At 43.6% G+C, this 21,478-nt stretch overlaps 1 long non-coding RNA gene across 1 annotated transcript in view; it reads right to left on the reverse strand.

Annotated features, from left to right (window-relative positions):
* The window catches only part of LOC308608423, a 59,891-nt gene extending 38,620 nt beyond the window's left edge, over window positions 1-21,271 (reverse strand). The window contains exons 1-11 of the long non-coding RNA XR_014014164.1: window positions 21,197-21,271; window positions 17,663-17,744; window positions 17,460-17,532; window positions 13,926-14,007; window positions 13,723-13,795; window positions 10,189-10,270; window positions 9,986-10,058; window positions 6,452-6,533; window positions 6,249-6,321; window positions 2,715-2,796; window positions 2,512-2,584 (exon numbers count right to left, since the gene is read on the reverse strand). This is a non-coding gene — a long non-coding RNA (uncharacterized lncRNA). The remainder of the gene's footprint in view (window positions 1-2,511; window positions 2,585-2,714; window positions 2,797-6,248; window positions 6,322-6,451; window positions 6,534-9,985; window positions 10,059-10,188; window positions 10,271-13,722; window positions 13,796-13,925; window positions 14,008-17,459; window positions 17,533-17,662; window positions 17,745-21,196) is intronic.
* Between the last annotated feature and the right edge of the window lie 207 nt (window positions 21,272-21,478).

Raw genomic sequence — 21,478 nt, forward strand, 5'->3', positions numbered from 1 at the left:
CAATAAATACAGATCCATGCAACCGGATAGAAAGCCCTCAGATAATGCCACGCACCTATGGTCAACTAATCTATGACAAAGGAGGCAGGGATACACAGTGCAGAAAGAAGAGTCTCTTCAGTAAGTGGTTCTGGGGAAACTGGACCAAGACATGTAAAACAATGAAGTAAGAACACTCCCATACACCGTACAGAAAAATAATCTGAAAATGGAACAGAGACCTAAACTCAGGACTGTGCACTGTGAAACTCTTAGAGGCGAACACAGGAAGAACAGGCTTTGACGTAAATCACAACAAGATCTTTTGTAATCCTCCTCCTAGAGTCATGGAAATAAAAACAAAAATGTACAACTGGGGCCTAAGGAAACTTAAAAGCTTTTGCTAAGCACAGGAAACTAAGAACAAGAGGAAAACACAACCCTCAGAACGGGAAAAGTATTTGCATACGAAGCAGCGGACTCGGGATCAATCTCCAAAACATATAAACAGCCCATGCTGCTCGGTATTAAAAAAGCCAACAACGCGCTCTAAAAATGGGCAGAAGCCCTAAACAGCCGATGCTCCAAAGAAGACACAGAGCTGGCCAACAAGCACGTAAACACCGGCTCTACTTCACTAACCATTAGAGAGATGCACACCACAACTACACCGAGCTATCCCCTCACACCATTTAGAAAGGGCATCATCGGAAAATCAACAAAGAACAACTGCTGGACACGGTGTGGAGCAGAGAGAACGCTCTTGCACTGTCGGTGGGATACACCGATGGATACAGCCACTAGGGAGAAGAGTAAGGAGGTTCCTTAAGAAACTAAAACTAGAACTACCACATGACCCAGCGATCCCACTACTAGGCGTATACCCTGAGGAAACCAGAATTCAAAGAGAGACATGTACCAAAATGTTCATCGCAGCTCTATTCACGACAGCCCGGAGAGGGAGACAACCTAAGCGTCCATCATCGGCTGAATGGATAAAGAAGACGTGGCACCTACATACAATGGACTATTACTCGGCCATAAAAAGCAACGAAACTGATCTATCTGTAACGAGGTGGACAGACCTAGAGTCCGTCATACAGGGTGAAGTAAGTCAGAAAGAGAAAGACAAATCCCGTATGCCGACACATATGTATGGAATTTAAGGGGAAAAAATGTGACGAAGAACCTAGGGGTAAGACAGGAATAAAGACACAGACCTACTTGAGAATGGACTTGAGGATATGGGGAGGGGGAAGGGTAAGCTGTGACAAAGCGAGAGAGAGGCAGGGACATATATACAGTACCAAACGTCAGGTAGGTAGAGAGTGGGAAGCAGCCGCATAGCACCGGGAGATCGGCTCGGTGCTTTGTGACCGCCTGGAGGGGTGGGATGGGGAGGCTGGGAGGGAGAGAGACGCAGGAGGGAAGGGATGTGGGAACAGATGTATAGGTATGACTGATTCACTTTGTTCTGAAGCAGAAACTAATAATAAAAAAAAGAAAAAAGACACATGCACCCCAGTGTTCACTGCAGCACGATTTACAATAGCCAGGTCATGGAAACACCCTAAAGGCCCATCCCCAGACGAATGGATAAAGAAGATGTGGTACCTATATACGATGGAATATTACTCAGCCCGGAAAGGGAACTGAGTTGGTTCATCTGTACAGGCGTGGATAGACCTAGACACTGTCATACAGAGTGAAGCCAGTCAGAAAGAGAAAATCAGGTGTCGTATATAAACGCACATACATGCAACCTAGAAAAATGGTACAGATGAACCGGTGTGCAGGATAGAACTGACACGCAGATGTGGAGGACCAACGTATGGCCACCGAGGGGGGAACGTGGACGGGGTGCTGGTGCTCGTGTGATGAATTCGGAGATTGGGATTGGCATACATACAGTACTATGTGTAAGATGGATAACTAATAAGAACCTGCTGTATAAAAAAATGAAGTGAACGTCAAAAACTCAAAAGCCCATACGATAAAAGGAAGATGTGTTCATCTCAACTGATCGTTTACTAAATAGACAACCAACTCTGAAGGTAGTTGGGACTGTCAATAAAAAGTTAGAGAAAAAAATGAAAGAAATTACTGGAACAGCAACAAAGAAAACACTATCAAAGACCAAAGAAACTAAAAGCTGGTTCTTTGAGAAGATGAACCATCCTGGTAAACCTTTAGCCAGACTCATCAAGATAAAGAGGGAGAGGACTGAAATCAATACAATTAGAAATGGAAAAGAAGTTACACCGGACAACACAGAAATACAAAACATCCTAAGAGACGACTACAAGCACTCTATGCTCATAAAATGGACAATCTGGAAGAAATGGACACATTCTTAGAGAGGTACGACGACCTTCCAAGACTGAAGCGGGAAGAAACAGAGAGTATGAACAGACCCAGTGCGAGTAATGAACCTGAGAGTCTGATTACAAATCGTCCAACAAATAAAAGTCCAGTACCAGATGGCTTCACAGGTTAATGCTATCCAACACGTAGAAGAGAAAGAACACCCACCTTTCTCAAACTCTTCCAAAGGACTGGCGTGGAGGGAACACTCCGAAACTCTTTCTATGAGGCCACCATCACCCTGTTACGAGAACCAGGCAAAAGAGAGTAGAAAAGAAGTTACACCCCGATATCACTGATGAGCTTAGATGCAAAGCGGCTCAACAAAATAGGAGCCAACAGAATCCAACACCATATTAAAAGTGTCATACCTCATGATCAAGTGGGCTCTATCGCAGGCATGCACGGAATCTTCAAAATACGCAGATCAACGTGATACCCCCTACGAACAAACTGAAAGAGGAAAAACCATAGGATCATGCCAATCGATGCAGAAAAACTTGGGACAAATGTCAGCACACATTTACGATAAAGAAAACAAACAAAGAAAAAACCCTCCAGAATGTGGGCTTAGAGGGAAACTCACTCAATTTAATCAGGGACGTATACGACAAACCCACAGCAAACATTTTCACTGGTGAAGAACTGAAAGCATGTCCTCTAAGATCAGCAACGAGACAAGGATGACCACTCTCATCACTGTTATTCAACATGGTTTTGGAAGTTCTGGCCACGGCAATCAGAGCAGCACAAGAAATAAAAGGAAGACAAATTGGAAAAGAAGAAGCAACACTGTCCCTCTTGGCATAGGACATGATACTATACTTAGAGAATCCTAAAGAGGCCACCATAAAACTAGTAGAGCTAGTCCATGGATTTGGTGACGTGGCAGGACACAAAATGAATGCACAGAAATCCCTTGCATTCCTATACATTAATGAAGGAAACACAGAAAGAGAAATCAGGAAGGACTCCCATTTACCCCTGCAGGAAAAGGAATAAAATACCTAGGAATAAACCTACCTAGGGAGACAAAAGAGCTGTATGCAGAAAACTATAAGACACTGATGAATGAGACTGAAGATACACACAGATGGAGAGACATACCATGTTCTTGGATCGGAAGAATCCATCTTATGAAAATGACTATACTACCCAACGCAGTCTACATAGTCAATGCAATCCCTCTCAAATTGCCAATGGCATTTTTTTTTTTTTTTTTTAAAACAGAGCTAGAACGAAAAAATCTGAAAATCTGTATGGAGACACAAAAATCCCCCAATAGCCAAAGCAGTTTGATGGGAAAAAAACGGAGCTGGAGGAATCAGACTCCACGACTTCACACTGTACTACAAAGCTACAGTAATCAAGACAGGACGGGCCTGGCACAAAAACAATAAATACAGATCCATGCAACCGGATAGAAAGCCCTCAGATAATGCCACGCACCTATGGTCAACTAATCTATGACAAAGGAGGCAGGGATACACAGTGCAGAAAGAAGAGTCTCTTCAGTAAGTGGTTCTGGGGAAACTGGACCAAGACATGTAAAACAATGAAGTAAGAACACTCCCATACACCGTACAGAAAAATAATCTGAAAATGGAACAGAGACCTAAACTCAGGACTGTGCACTGTGAAACTCTTAGAGGCGAACACAGGAAGAACAGGCTTTGACGTAAATCACAACAAGATCTTTTGTAATCCTCCTCCTAGAGTCATGGAAATAAAAACAAAAATGTACAACTGGGGCCTAAGGAAACTTAAAAGCTTTTGCTAAGCACAGGAAACTAAGAACAAGAGGAAAACACAACCCTCAGAACGGGAAAAGTATTTGCATACGAAGCAGCGGACTCGGGATCAATCTCCAAAACATATAAACAGCCCATGCTGCTCGGTATTAAAAAAGCCAACAACGCGCTCTAAAAATGGGCAGAAGCCCTAAACAGCCGATGCTCCAAAGAAGACACAGAGCTGGCCAACAAGCACGTAAACACCGGCTCTACTTCACTAACCATTAGAGAGATGCACACCACAACTACACCGAGCTATCCCCTCACACCATTTAGAAAGGGCATCATCGGAAAATCAACAAAGAACAACTGCTGGACACGGTGTGGAGCAGAGAGAACGCTCTTGCACTGTCGGTGGGATACACCGATGGATACAGCCACTAGGGAGAAGAGTAAGGAGGTTCCTTAAGAAACTAAAACTAGAACTACCACATGACCCAGCGATCCCACTACTAGGCGTATACCCTGAGGAAACCAGAATTCAAAGAGAGACATGTACCAAAATGTTCATCGCAGCTCTATTCACGACAGCCCGGAGAGGGAGACAACCTAAGCGTCCATCATCGGCTGAATGGATAAAGAAGACGTGGCACCTACATACAATGGACTATTACTCGGCCATAAAAAGCAACGAAACTGATCTATCTGTAACGAGGTGGACAGACCTAGAGTCCGTCATACAGGGTGAAGTAAGTCAGAAAGAGAAAGACAAATCCCGTATGCCGACACATATGTATGGAATTTAAGGGGAAAAAATGTGACGAAGAACCTAGGGGTAAGACAGGAATAAAGACACAGACCTACTTGAGAATGGACTTGAGGATATGGGGAGGGGGAAGGGTAAGCTGTGACAAAGCGAGAGAGAGGCAGGGACATATATACAGTACCAAACGTCAGGTAGGTAGAGAGTGGGAAGCAGCCGCATAGCACCGGGAGATCGGCTCGGTGCTTTGTGACCGCCTGGAGGGGTGGGATGGGGAGGCTGGGAGGGAGAGAGACGCAGGAGGGAAGGGATGTGGGAACAGATGTATAGGTATGACTGATTCACTTTGTTCTGAAGCAGAAACTAATAATAAAAAAAAGAAAAAAGACACATGCACCCCAGTGTTCACTGCAGCACGATTTACAATAGCCAGGTCATGGAAACACCCTAAAGGCCCATCCCCAGACGAATGGATAAAGAAGATGTGGTACCTATATACGATGGAATATTACTCAGCCCGGAAAGGGAACTGAGTTGGTTCATCTGTACAGGCGTGGATAGACCTAGACACTGTCATACAGAGTGAAGCCAGTCAGAAAGAGAAAATCAGGTGTCGTATATAAACGCACATACATGCAACCTAGAAAAATGGTACAGATGAACCGGTGTGCAGGATAGAACTGACACGCAGATGTGGAGGACCAACGTATGGCCACCGAGGGGGGAACGTGGACGGGGTGCTGGTGCTCGTGTGATGAATTCGGAGATTGGGATTGGCATACATACAGTACTATGTGTAAGATGGATAACTAATAAGAACCTGCTGTATAAAAAAATGAAGTGAACGTCAAAAACTCAAAAGCCCATACGATAAAAGGAAGATGTGTTCATCTCAACTGATCGTTTACTAAATAGACAACCAACTCTGAAGGTAGTTGGGACTGTCAATAAAAAGTTAGAGAAAAAAATGAAAGAAATTACTGGAACAGCAACAAAGAAAACACTATCAAAGACCAAAGAAACTAAAAGCTGGTTCTTTGAGAAGATGAACCATCCTGGTAAACCTTTAGCCAGACTCATCAAGATAAAGAGGGAGAGGACTGAAATCAATACAATTAGAAATGGAAAAGAAGTTACACCGGACAACACAGAAATACAAAACATCCTAAGAGACGACTACAAGCACTCTATGCTCATAAAATGGACAATCTGGAAGAAATGGACACATTCTTAGAGAGGTACGACGACCTTCCAAGACTGAAGCGGGAAGAAACAGAGAGTATGAACAGACCCAGTGCGAGTAATGAACCTGAGAGTCTGATTACAAATCGTCCAACAAATAAAAGTCCAGTACCAGATGGCTTCACAGGTTAATGCTATCCAACACGTAGAAGAGAAAGAACACCCACCTTTCTCAAACTCTTCCAAAGGACTGGCGTGGAGGGAACACTCCGAAACTCTTTCTATGAGGCCACCATCACCCTGTTACGAGAACCAGGCAAAAGAGAGTAGAAAAGAAGTTACACCCCGATATCACTGATGAGCTTAGATGCAAAGCGGCTCAACAAAATAGGAGCCAACAGAATCCAACACCATATTAAAAGTGTCATACCTCATGATCAAGTGGGCTCTATCGCAGGCATGCACGGAATCTTCAAAATACGCAGATCAACGTGATACCCCCTACGAACAAACTGAAAGAGGAAAAACCATAGGATCATGCCAATCGATGCAGAAAAACTTGGGACAAATGTCAGCACACATTTACGATAAAGAAAACAAACAAAGAAAAAACCCTCCAGAATGTGGGCTTAGAGGGAAACTCACTCAATTTAATCAGGGACGTATACGACAAACCCACAGCAAACATTTTCACTGGTGAAGAACTGAAAGCATGTCCTCTAAGATCAGCAACGAGACAAGGATGACCACTCTCATCACTGTTATTCAACATGGTTTTGGAAGTTCTGGCCACGGCAATCAGAGCAGCACAAGAAATAAAAGGAAGACAAATTGGAAAAGAAGAAGCAACACTGTCCCTCTTGGCATAGGACATGATACTATACTTAGAGAATCCTAAAGAGGCCACCATAAAACTAGTAGAGCTAGTCCATGGATTTGGTGACGTGGCAGGACACAAAATGAATGCACAGAAATCCCTTGCATTCCTATACATTAATGAAGGAAACACAGAAAGAGAAATCAGGAAGGACTCCCATTTACCCCTGCAGGAAAAGGAATAAAATACCTAGGAATAAACCTACCTAGGGAGACAAAAGAGCTGTATGCAGAAAACTATAAGACACTGATGAATGAGACTGAAGATACACACAGATGGAGAGACATACCATGTTCTTGGATCGGAAGAATCCATCTTATGAAAATGACTATACTACCCAACGCAGTCTACATAGTCAATGCAATCCCTCTCAAATTGCCAATGGCATTTTTTTTTTTTTTTTTTAAAACAGAGCTAGAACGAAAAAATCTGAAAATCTGTATGGAGACACAAAAATCCCCCAATAGCCAAAGCAGTTTGATGGGAAAAAAACGGAGCTGGAGGAATCAGACTCCACGACTTCACACTGTACTACAAAGCTACAGTAATCAAGACAGGACGGGCCTGGCACAAAAACAATAAATACAGATCCATGCAACCGGATAGAAAGCCCTCAGATAATGCCACGCACCTATGGTCAACTAATCTATGACAAAGGAGGCAGGGATACACAGTGCAGAAAGAAGAGTCTCTTCAGTAAGTGGTTCTGGGGAAACTGGACCAAGACATGTAAAACAATGAAGTAAGAACACTCCCATACACCGTACAGAAAAATAATCTGAAAATGGAACAGAGACCTAAACTCAGGACTGTGCACTGTGAAACTCTTAGAGGCGAACACAGGAAGAACAGGCTTTGACGTAAATCACAACAAGATCTTTTGTAATCCTCCTCCTAGAGTCATGGAAATAAAAACAAAAATGTACAACTGGGGCCTAAGGAAACTTAAAAGCTTTTGCTAAGCACAGGAAACTAAGAACAAGAGGAAAACACAACCCTCAGAACGGGAAAAGTATTTGCATACGAAGCAGCGGACTCGGGATCAATCTCCAAAACATATAAACAGCCCATGCTGCTCGGTATTAAAAAAGCCAACAACGCGCTCTAAAAATGGGCAGAAGCCCTAAACAGCCGATGCTCCAAAGAAGACACAGAGCTGGCCAACAAGCACGTAAACACCGGCTCTACTTCACTAACCATTAGAGAGATGCACACCACAACTACACCGAGCTATCCCCTCACACCATTTAGAAAGGGCATCATCGGAAAATCAACAAAGAACAACTGCTGGACACGGTGTGGAGCAGAGAGAACGCTCTTGCACTGTCGGTGGGATACACCGATGGATACAGCCACTAGGGAGAAGAGTAAGGAGGTTCCTTAAGAAACTAAAACTAGAACTACCACATGACCCAGCGATCCCACTACTAGGCGTATACCCTGAGGAAACCAGAATTCAAAGAGAGACATGTACCAAAATGTTCATCGCAGCTCTATTCACGACAGCCCGGAGAGGGAGACAACCTAAGCGTCCATCATCGGCTGAATGGATAAAGAAGACGTGGCACCTACATACAATGGACTATTACTCGGCCATAAAAAGCAACGAAACTGATCTATCTGTAACGAGGTGGACAGACCTAGAGTCCGTCATACAGGGTGAAGTAAGTCAGAAAGAGAAAGACAAATCCCGTATGCCGACACATATGTATGGAATTTAAGGGGAAAAAATGTGACGAAGAACCTAGGGGTAAGACAGGAATAAAGACACAGACCTACTTGAGAATGGACTTGAGGATATGGGGAGGGGGAAGGGTAAGCTGTGACAAAGCGAGAGAGAGGCAGGGACATATATACAGTACCAAACGTCAGGTAGGTAGAGAGTGGGAAGCAGCCGCATAGCACCGGGAGATCGGCTCGGTGCTTTGTGACCGCCTGGAGGGGTGGGATGGGGAGGCTGGGAGGGAGAGAGACGCAGGAGGGAAGGGATGTGGGAACAGATGTATAGGTATGACTGATTCACTTTGTTCTGAAGCAGAAACTAATAATAAAAAAAAGAAAAAAGACACATGCACCCCAGTGTTCACTGCAGCACGATTTACAATAGCCAGGTCATGGAAACACCCTAAAGGCCCATCCCCAGACGAATGGATAAAGAAGATGTGGTACCTATATACGATGGAATATTACTCAGCCCGGAAAGGGAACTGAGTTGGTTCATCTGTACAGGCGTGGATAGACCTAGACACTGTCATACAGAGTGAAGCCAGTCAGAAAGAGAAAATCAGGTGTCGTATATAAACGCACATACATGCAACCTAGAAAAATGGTACAGATGAACCGGTGTGCAGGATAGAACTGACACGCAGATGTGGAGGACCAACGTATGGCCACCGAGGGGGGAACGTGGACGGGGTGCTGGTGCTCGTGTGATGAATTCGGAGATTGGGATTGGCATACATACAGTACTATGTGTAAGATGGATAACTAATAAGAACCTGCTGTATAAAAAAATGAAGTGAACGTCAAAAACTCAAAAGCCCATACGATAAAAGGAAGATGTGTTCATCTCAACTGATCGTTTACTAAATAGACAACCAACTCTGAAGGTAGTTGGGACTGTCAATAAAAAGTTAGAGAAAAAAATGAAAGAAATTACTGGAACAGCAACAAAGAAAACACTATCAAAGACCAAAGAAACTAAAAGCTGGTTCTTTGAGAAGATGAACCATCCTGGTAAACCTTTAGCCAGACTCATCAAGATAAAGAGGGAGAGGACTGAAATCAATACAATTAGAAATGGAAAAGAAGTTACACCGGACAACACAGAAATACAAAACATCCTAAGAGACGACTACAAGCACTCTATGCTCATAAAATGGACAATCTGGAAGAAATGGACACATTCTTAGAGAGGTACGACGACCTTCCAAGACTGAAGCGGGAAGAAACAGAGAGTATGAACAGACCCAGTGCGAGTAATGAACCTGAGAGTCTGATTACAAATCGTCCAACAAATAAAAGTCCAGTACCAGATGGCTTCACAGGTTAATGCTATCCAACACGTAGAAGAGAAAGAACACCCACCTTTCTCAAACTCTTCCAAAGGACTGGCGTGGAGGGAACACTCCGAAACTCTTTCTATGAGGCCACCATCACCCTGTTACGAGAACCAGGCAAAAGAGAGTAGAAAAGAAGTTACACCCCGATATCACTGATGAGCTTAGATGCAAAGCGGCTCAACAAAATAGGAGCCAACAGAATCCAACACCATATTAAAAGTGTCATACCTCATGATCAAGTGGGCTCTATCGCAGGCATGCACGGAATCTTCAAAATACGCAGATCAACGTGATACCCCCTACGAACAAACTGAAAGAGGAAAAACCATAGGATCATGCCAATCGATGCAGAAAAACTTGGGACAAATGTCAGCACACATTTACGATAAAGAAAACAAACAAAGAAAAAACCCTCCAGAATGTGGGCTTAGAGGGAAACTCACTCAATTTAATCAGGGACGTATACGACAAACCCACAGCAAACATTTTCACTGGTGAAGAACTGAAAGCATGTCCTCTAAGATCAGCAACGAGACAAGGATGACCACTCTCATCACTGTTATTCAACATGGTTTTGGAAGTTCTGGCCACGGCAATCAGAGCAGCACAAGAAATAAAAGGAAGACAAATTGGAAAAGAAGAAGCAACACTGTCCCTCTTGGCATAGGACATGATACTATACTTAGAGAATCCTAAAGAGGCCACCATAAAACTAGTAGAGCTAGTCCATGGATTTGGTGACGTGGCAGGACACAAAATGAATGCACAGAAATCCCTTGCATTCCTATACATTAATGAAGGAAACACAGAAAGAGAAATCAGGAAGGACTCCCATTTACCCCTGCAGGAAAAGGAATAAAATACCTAGGAATAAACCTACCTAGGGAGACAAAAGAGCTGTATGCAGAAAACTATAAGACACTGATGAATGAGACTGAAGATACACACAGATGGAGAGACATACCATGTTCTTGGATCGGAAGAATCCATCTTATGAAAATGACTATACTACCCAACGCAGTCTACATAGTCAATGCAATCCCTCTCAAATTGCCAATGGCATTTTTTTTTTTTTTTTTTAAAACAGAGCTAGAACGAAAAAATCTGAAAATCTGTATGGAGACACAAAAATCCCCCAATAGCCAAAGCAGTTTGATGGGAAAAAAACGGAGCTGGAGGAATCAGACTCCACGACTTCACACTGTACTACAAAGCTACAGTAATCAAGACAGGACGGGCCTGGCACAAAAACAATAAATACAGATCCATGCAACCGGATAGAAAGCCCTCAGATAATGCCACGCACCTATGGTCAACTAATCTATGACAAAGGAGGCAGGGATACACAGTGCAGAAAGAAGAGTCTCTTCAGTAAGTGGTTCTGGGGAAACTGGACCAAGACATGTAAAACAATGAAGTAAGAACACTCCCATACACCGTACAGAAAAATAATCTGAAAATGGAACAGAGACCTAAACTCAGGACTGTGCACTGTGAAACTCTTAGAGGCGAACACAGGAAGAACAGGCTTTGACGTAAATCACAACAAGATCTTTTGTAATCCTCCTCCTAGAGTCATGGAAATAAAAACAAAAATGTACAACTGGGGCCTAAGGAAACTTAAAAGCTTTTGCTAAGCACAGGAAACTAAGAACAAGAGGAAAACACAACCCTCAGAACGGGAAAAGTATTTGCATACGAAGCAGCGGACTCGGGATCAATCTCCAAAACATATAAACAGCCCATGCTGCTCGGTATTAAAAAAGCCAACAACGCGCTCTAAAAATGGGCAGAAGCCCTAAACAGCCGATGCTCCAAAGAAGACACAGAGCTGGCCAACAAGCACGTAAACACCGGCTCTACTTCACTAACCATTAGAGAGATGCACACCACAACTACACCGAGCTATCCCCTCACACCATTTAGAAAGGGCATCATCGGAAAATCAACAAAGAACAACTGCTGGACACGGTGTGGAGCAGAGAGAACGCTCTTGCACTGTCGGTGGGATACACCGATGGATACAGCCACTAGGGAGAAGAGTAAGGAGGTTCCTTAAGAAACTAAAACTAGAACTACCACATGACCCAGCGATCCCACTACTAGGCGTATACCCTGAGGAAACCAGAATTCAAAGAGAGACATGTACCAAAATGTTCATCGCAGCTCTATTCACGACAGCCCGGAGAGGGAGACAACCTAAGCGTCCATCATCGGCTGAATGGATAAAGAAGACGTGGCACCTACATACAATGGACTATTACTCGGCCATAAAAAGCAACGAAACTGATCTATCTGTAACGAGGTGGACAGACCTAGAGTCCGTCATACAGGGTGAAGTAAGTCAGAAAGAGAAAGACAAATCCCGTATGCCGACACATATGTATGGAATTTAAGGGGAAAAAATGTGACGAAGAACCTAGGGGTAAGACAGGAATAAAGACACAGACCTACTTGAGAATGGACTTGAGGATATGGGGAGGGGGAAGGGTAAGCTGTGACAAAGCGAGAGAGAGGCAGGGACATATATACAGTACCAAACGTCAGGTAGGTAGAGAGTGGGAAGCAGCCGCATAGCACCGGGAGATCGGCTCGGTGCTTTGTGACCGCCTGGAGGGGTGGGATGGGGAGGCTGGGAGGGAGAGAGACGCAGGAGGGAAGGGATGTGGGAACAGATGTATAGGTATGACTGATTCACTTTGTTCTGAAGCAGAAACTAATAATAAAAAAAAGAAAAAAGACACATGCACCCCAGTGTTCACTGCAGCACGATTTACAATAGCCAGGTCATGGAAACACCCTAAAGGCCCATCCCCAGACGAATGGATAAAGAAGATGTGGTACCTATATACGATGGAATATTACTCAGCCCGGAAAGGGAACTGAGTTGGTTCATCTGTACAGGCGTGGATAGACCTAGACACTGTCATACAGAGTGAAGCCAGTCAGAAAGAGAAAATCAGGTGTCGTATATAAACGCACATACATGCAACCTAGAAAAATGGTACAGATGAACCGGTGTGCAGGATAGAACTGACACGCAGATGTGGAGGACCAACGTATGGCCACCGAGGGGGGAACGTGGACGGGGTGCTGGTGCTCGTGTGATGAATTCGGAGATTGGGATTGGCATACATACAGTACTATGTGTAAGATGGATAACTAATAAGAACCTGCTGTATAAAAAAATGAAGTGAACGTCAAAAACTCAAAAGCCCATACGATAAAAGGAAGATGTGTTCATCTCAACTGATCGTTTACTAAATAGACAACCAACTCTGAAGGTAGTTGGGACTGTCAATAAAAAGTTAGAGAAAAAAATGAAAGAAATTACTGGAACAGCAACAAAGAAAACACTATCAAAGACCAAAGAAACTAAAAGCTGGTTCTTTGAGAAGATGAACCATCCTGGTAAACCTTTAGCCAGACTCATCAAGATAAAGAGGGAGAGGACTGAAATCAATACAATTAGAAATGGAAAAGAAGTTACACCGGACAACACAGAAATACAAAACATCCTAAGAGACGACTACAAGCACTCTATGCTCATAAAATGGACAATCTGGAAGAAATGGACACATTCTTAGAGAGGTACGACGACCTTCCAAGACTGAAGCGGGAAGAAACAGAGAGTATGAACAGACCCAGTGCGAGTAATGAACCTGAGAGTCTGATTACAAATCGTCCAACAAATAAAAGTCCAGTACCAGATGGCTTCACAGGTTAATGCTATCCAACACGTAGAAGAGAAAGAACACCCACCTTTCTCAAACTCTTCCAAAGGACTGGCGTGGAGGGAACACTCCGAAACTCTTTCTATGAGGCCACCATCACCCTGTTACGAGAACCAGGCAAAAGAGAGTAGAAAAGAAGTTACACCCCGATATCACTGATGAGCTTAGATGCAAAGCGGCTCAACAAAATAGGAGCCAACAGAATCCAACACCATATTAAAAGTGTCATACCTCATGATCAAGTGGGCTCTATCGCAGGCATGCACGGAATCTTCAAAATACGCAGATCAACGTGATACCCCCTACGAACAAACTGAAAGAGGAAAAACCATAGGATCATGCCAATCGATGCAGAAAAACTTGGGACAAATGTCAGCACACATTTACGATAAAGAAAACAAACAAAGAAAAAACCCTCCAGAATGTGGGCTTAGAGGGAAACTCACTCAATTTAATCAGGGACGTATACGACAAACCCACAGCAAACATTTTCACTGGTGAAGAACTGAAAGCATGTCCTCTAAGATCAGCAACGAGACAAGGATGACCACTCTCATCACTGTTATTCAACATGGTTTTGGAAGTTCTGGCCACGGCAATCAGAGCAGCACAAGAAATAAAAGGAAGACAAATTGGAAAAGAAGAAGCAACACTGTCCCTCTTGGCATAGGACATGATACTATACTTAGAGAATCCTAAAGAGGCCACCATAAAACTAGTAGAGCTAGTCCATGGATTTGGTGACGTGGCAGGACACAAAATGAATGCACAGAAATCCCTTGCATTCCTATACATTAATGAAGGAAACACAGAAAGAGAAATCAGGAAGGACTCCCATTTACCCCTGCAGGAAAAGGAATAAAATACCTAGGAATAAACCTACCTAGGGAGACAAAAGAGCTGTATGCAGAAAACTATAAGACACTGATGAATGAGACTGAAGATACACACAGATGGAGAGACATACCATGTTCTTGGATCGGAAGAATCCATCTTATGAAAATGACTATACTACCCAACGCAGTCTACATAGTCAATGCAATCCCTCTCAAATTGCCAATGGCATTTTTTTTTTTTTTTTTTAAAACAGAGCTAGAACGAAAAAATCTGAAAATCTGTATGGAGACACAAAAATCCCCCAATAGCCAAAGCAGTTTGATGGGAAAAAAACGGAGCTGGAGGAATCAGACTCCACGACTTCACACTGTACTACAAAGCTACAGTAATCAAGACAGGACGGGCCTGGCACAAAAACAATAAATACAGATCCATGCAACCGGATAGAAAGCCCTCAGATAATGCCACGCACCTATGGTCAACTAATCTATGACAAAGGAGGCAGGGATACACAGTGCAGAAAGAAGAGTCTCTTCAGTAAGTGGTTCTGGGGAAACTGGACCAAGACATGTAAAACAATGAAGTAAGAACACTCCCATACACCGTACAGAAAAATAATCTGAAAATGGAACAGAGACCTAAACTCAGGACTGTGCACTGTGAAACTCTTAGAGGCGAACACAGGAAGAACAGGCTTTGACGTAAATCACAACAAGATCTTTTGTAATCCTCCTCCTAGAGTCATGGAAATAAAAACAAAAATGTACAACTGGGGCCTAAGGAAACTTAAAAGCTTTTGCTAAGCACAGGAAACTAAGAACAAGAGGAAAACACAACCCTCAGAACGGGAAAAGTATTTGCATACGAAGCAGCGGACTCGGGATCAATCTCCAAAACATATAAACAGCCCATGCTGCTCGGTATTAAAAAAGCCAACAACGCGCTCTAAAAATGGGCAGAAGCCCTAAACAGCCGATGCTCCAAAGAAGACACAGAGCTGGCCAACAAGCACGTAAACACCGGCTCTACTTCACTAACCATTAGAGAGATGCACACCACAACTACACCGAGCTATCCCCTCACACCATTTAGAAAGGGCATCATCGGAAAATCAACAAAGAACAACTGCTGGACACGGTGTGGAGCAGAGAGAACGCTCTTGCACTGTCGGTGGGATACACCGATGGATACAGCCACTAGGGAGAAGAGTAAGGAGGTTCCTTAAGAAACTAAAACTAGAACTACCACATGACCCAGCGATCCCACTACTAGGCGTATACCCTGAGGAAACCAGAATTCAAAGAGAGACATGTACCAAAATGTTCATCGCAGCTCTATTCACGACAGCCCGGAGAGGGAGACAACCTAAGCGTCCATCATCGGCTGAATGGATAAAGAAGACGTGGCACCTACATACAATGGACTATTACTCGGCCATAAAAAGCAACGAAACTGATCTATCTGTAACGAGGTGGACAGACCTAGAGTCCGTCATACAGGGTGAAGTAAGTCAGAAAGAGAAAGACAAATCCCGTATGCCGACACATATGTATGGAATTTAAGGGGAAAAAATGTGACGAAGAACCTAGGGGTAAGACAGGAATAAAGACACAGACCTACTTGAGAATGGACTTGAGGATATGGGGAGGGGGAAGGGTAAGCTGTGACAAAGCGAGAGAGAGGCAGGGACATATATACAGTACCAAACGTCAGGTAGGTAGAGAGTGGGAAGCAGCCGCATAGCACCGGGAGATCGGCTCGGTGCTTTGTGACCGCCTGGAGGGGTGGGATGGGGAGGCTGGGAGGGAGAGAGACGCAGGAGGGAAGGGATGTGGGAACAGATGTATAGGTATGACTGATTCACTTTGTTCTGAAGCAGAAACTAATAATAAAAAAAAGAAAAAAGACACATGCACCCCAGTGTTCACTGCAGCACGATTTACAATAGCCAGGTCATGGAAACACCCTAAAGGCCCATCCCCAGACGAATGGATAAAGAAGATGTGGTACCTATATACGATGGAATATTACTCAGCCCGGAAAGGGAACTGAGTTGGTTCATCTGTACAGGCGTGGATAGACCTAGACACTGTCATACAGAGTGAAGCCAGTCAGAAAGAGAAAATCAGGTGTCGTATATAAACGCACATACATGCAACCTAGAAAAATGGTACAGATGAACCGGTGTGCAGGATAGAACTGACACGCAGATGTGGAGGACCAACGTATGGCCACCGAGGGGGGAACGTGGACGGGGTGCTGGTGCTCGTGTGATGAATTCGGAGATTGGGATTGGCATACATACAGTACTATGTGTAAGATGGATAACTAATAAGAACCTGCTGTATAAAAAAATGAAGTGAACGTCAAAAACTCAAAAGCCCATACGATAAAAGGAAGATGTGTTCATCTCAACTGATCGTTTACTAAATAGACAACCAACTCTGAAGGTAGTTGGGACTGTCAATAAAAAGTTAGAGAAAAAAATGAAAGAAATTACTGGAACAGCAACAAAGAAAACACTATCAAAGACCAAAGAAACTAAAAGCTGGTTCTTTGAGAAGATGAACCATCCTGGTAAACCTTTAGCCAGACTCATCAAGATAAAGAGGGAGAGGACTGAAATCAATACAATTAGAAATGGAAAAGAAGTTACACCGGACAACACAGAAATACAAAACATCCTAAGAGACGACTACAAGCACTCTATGCTCATAAAATGGACAATCTGGAAGAAATGGACACATTCTTAGAGAGGTACGACGACCTTCCAAGACTGAAGCGGGAAGAAACAGAGAGTATGAACAGACCCAGTGCGAGTAATGAACCTGAGAGTCTGATTACAAATCGTCCAACAAATAAAAGTCCAGTACCAGATGGCTTCACAGGTTAATGCTATCCAACACGTAGAAGAGAAAGAACACCCACCTTTCTCAAACTCTTCCAAAGGACTGGCGTGGAGGGAACACTCCGAAACTCTTTCTATGAGGCCACCATCACCCTGTTACGAGAACCAGGCAAAAGAGAGTAGAAAAGAAGTTACACCCCGATATCACTGATGAGCTTAGATGCAAAGCGGCTCAACAAAATAGGAGCCAACAGAATCCAACACCATATTAAAAGTGTCATACCTCATGATCAAGTGGGCTCTATCGCAGGCATGCACGGAATCTTCAAAATACGCAGATCAACGTGATACCCCCTACGAACAAACTGAAAGAGGAAAAACCATAGGATCATGCCAATCGATGCAGAAAAACTTGGGACAAATGTCAGCACACATTTACGATAAAGAAAACAAACAAAGAAAAAACCCTCCAGAATGTGGGCTTAGAGGGAAACTCACTCAATTTAATCAGGGACGTATACGACAAACCCACAGCAAACATTTTCACTGGTGAAGAACTGAAAGCATGTCCTCTAAGATCAGCAACGAGACAAGGATGACCACTCTCATCACTGTTATTCAACATGGTTTTGGAAGTTCTGGCCACGGCAATCAGAGCAGCACAAGAAATAAAAGGAAGACAAATTGGAAAAGAAGAAGCAACACTGTCCCTCTTGGCATAGGACATGATACTATACTTAGAGAATCCTAAAGAGGCCACCATAAAACTAGTAGAGCTAGTCCATGGATTTGGTGACGTGGCAGGACACAAAATGAATGCACAGAAATCCCTTGCATTCCTATACATTAATGAAGGAAACACAGAAAGAGAAATCAGGAAGGACTCCCATTTACCCCTGCAGGAAAAGGAATAAAATACCTAGGAATAAACCTACCTAGGGAGACAAAAGAGCTGTATGCAGAAAACTATAAGACACTGATGAATGAGACTGAAGATACACACAGATGGAGAGACATACCATGTTCTTGGATCGGAAGAATCCATCTTATGAAAATGACTATACTACCCAACGCAGTCTACATAGTCAATGCAATCCCTCTCAAATTGCCAATGGCATTTTTTTTTTTTTTTTTTAAAACAGAGCTAGAACGAAAAAATCTGAAAATCTGTATGGAGACACAAAAATCCCCCAATAGCCAAAGCAGTTTGATGGGAAAAAAACGGAGCTGGAGGAATCAGACTCCACGACTTCACACTGTACTACAAAGCTACAGTAATCAAGACAGGACGGGCCTGGCACAAAAACAATAAATACAGATCCATGCAACCGGATAGAAAGCCCTCAGATAATGCCACGCACCTATGGTCAACTAATCTATGACAAAGGAGGCAGGGATACACAGTGCAGAAAGAAGAGTCTCTTCAGTAAGTGGTTCTGGGGAAACTGGACCAAGACATGTAAAACAATGAAGTAAGAACACTCCCATACACCGTACAGAAAAATAATCTGAAAATGGAACAGAGACCTAAACTCAGGACTGTGCACTGTGAAACTCTTAGAGGCGAACACAGGAAGAACAGGCTTTGACGTAAATCACAACAAGATCTTTTGTAATCCTCCTCCTAGAGTCATGGAAATAAAAACAAAAATGTACAACTGGGGCCTAAGGAAACTTAAAAGCTTTTGCTAAGCACAGGAAACTAAGAACAAGAGGAAAACACAACCCTCAGAACGGGAAAAGTATTTGCATACGAAGCAGCGGACTCGGGATCAATCTCCAAAACATATAAACAGCCCATGCTGCTCGGTATTAAAAAAGCCAACAACGCGCTCTAAAAATGGGCAGAAGCCCTAAACAGCCGATGCTCCAAAGAAGACACAGAGCTGGCCAACAAGCACGTAAACACCGGCTCTACTTCACTAACCATTAGAGAGATGCACACCACAACTACACCGAGCTATCCCCTCACACCATTTAGAAAGGGCATCATCGGAAAATCAACAAAGAACAACTGCTGGACACGGTGTGGAGCAGAGAGAACGCTCTTGCACTGTCGGTGGGATACACCGATGGATACAGCCACTAGGGAGAAGAGTAAGGAGGTTCCTTAAGAAACTAAAACTAGAACTACCACATGACCCAGCGATCCCACTACTAGGCGTATACCCTGAGGAAACCAGAATTCAAAGAGAGACATGTACCAAAATGTTCATCGCAGCTCTATTCACGACAGCCCGGAGAGGGAGACAACCTAAGCGTCCATCATCGGCTGAATGGATAAAGAAGACGTGGCACCTACATACAATGGACTATTACTCGGCCATAAAAAGCAACGAAACTGATCTATCTGTAACGAGGTGGACAGACCTAGAGTCCGTCATACAGGGTGAAGTAAGTCAGAAAGAGAAAGACAAATCCCGTATGCCGACACATATGTATGGAATTTAAGGGGAAAAAATGTGACGAAGAACCTAGGGGTAAGACAGGAATAAAGACACAGACCTACTTGAGAATGGACTTGAGGATATGGGGAGGGGGAAGGGTAAGCTGTGACAAAGCGAGAGAGAGGCAGGGACATATATACAGTACCAAACGTCAGGTAGATAGAGAGTGGGAAGCAGCCGCATAGCACCGGGAGATCGGCTCGGTGCTTTGTGACCGCCTGGAGGGGTGGGATGGGGAGGCTGGGAGGGAGAGAGACGCAGGAGGGAAGGGATGTGGGAACAGATGTATAGGTATGACTGATTCACTTTGTTCTGAAGCAGAAACTAATAATAAAAAAAAGAAAAAAGACACATGCACCCCAGTGTTCACTGCAGCACGATTTACAATAGCCAGGTCATGGAAACACCCTAAAGGCCCATCCCCAGACGAATGGATAAAGAAGATGTGGTACCTATATACGATGGAATATTACTCAGCCAGGAAAGGGAACTGAGTTGGTTCATCTGTACAGGCGTGGATAGACCTAGACACTGTCATACAGAGTGAAGCCAGTCAGAAAGAGAAAATCAGGTGTCGTATATAAACGCACATACATGCAACCTAGAAAAATGGTACAGATGAACCGGTGTGCAGGATAGAACTGACACGCAGATGTGGAGGACCAACGTATGGCCACCGAGGGGGGAACGTGGACGGGGTGCTGGTGCTCGTGTGATGAATTCGGAGATTGGGATTGGCATACATACAGTACTATGTGTAAGATGGATAACTAATAAGAACCTGCTGTATAAAAAAATGAAGTGAACGTCAAAAACTCAAAAGCCCATACGATAAAAGGAAGATGTGTTCATCTCAACTGATCGTTTACTAAATAGACAACCAACTCTGAAGGTAGTTGGGACTGTCAATAAAAAGTTAGAGAAAAAAATGAAAGAAATTACTGGAACAGCAACAAAGAAAACACTATCAAAGACCAAAGAAACTAAAAGCTGGTTCTTTGAGAAGATGAACCATCCTGGTAAACCTTTAGCCAGACTCATCAAGATAAAGAGGGAGAGGACTGAAATCAATACAATTAGAAATGGAAAAGAAGTTACACCGGACAACACAGAAATACAAAACATCCTAAGAGACGACTACAAGCACTCTATGCTCATAAAATGGACAATCTGGAAGAAATGGACACATTCTTAGAGAGGTACGACGACCTTCCAAGACTGAAGTGGGAAGAAACAGAGAGTATGAACAGACCCAGTGCGAGTAATGAACCTGAGAGTCTGATTACAAATCGTCCAACAAATAAAAGTCCAGTACCAGATGGCTTCACAGGTTAATGCTATCCAACACGTAGAAGAGAAAGAACACCCACCTTTCTCAAACTCTTCCAAAGGACTGGCGTGGAGGGAACACTCCGAAACTCTTTCTATGAGGCCACCATCACCCTGTTACGAGAACCAGGCAAAAGAGAGTAGAAAAGAAGTTACACCCCGATATCACTGATGAGCTTAGAAGCAAAGCGGCTCAACAAAATAGGAGCCAACAGAATCCAACACCATATTAAAAGTGTCATACCTCATGATCAAGTGGGCTTTATCGCAGGCATGCACGGAATCTTCAAAATACGCAGATCAACGTGATACCCCCTACGAAC

This window comes from Mesoplodon bidens, assembly GCF_964165515.1.
Source record: "Mesoplodon bidens genome assembly, chromosome: X".
In the NCBI taxonomy this organism is placed as follows: Eukaryota; Metazoa; Chordata; class Mammalia; order Artiodactyla; family Ziphiidae; genus Mesoplodon; species Mesoplodon bidens.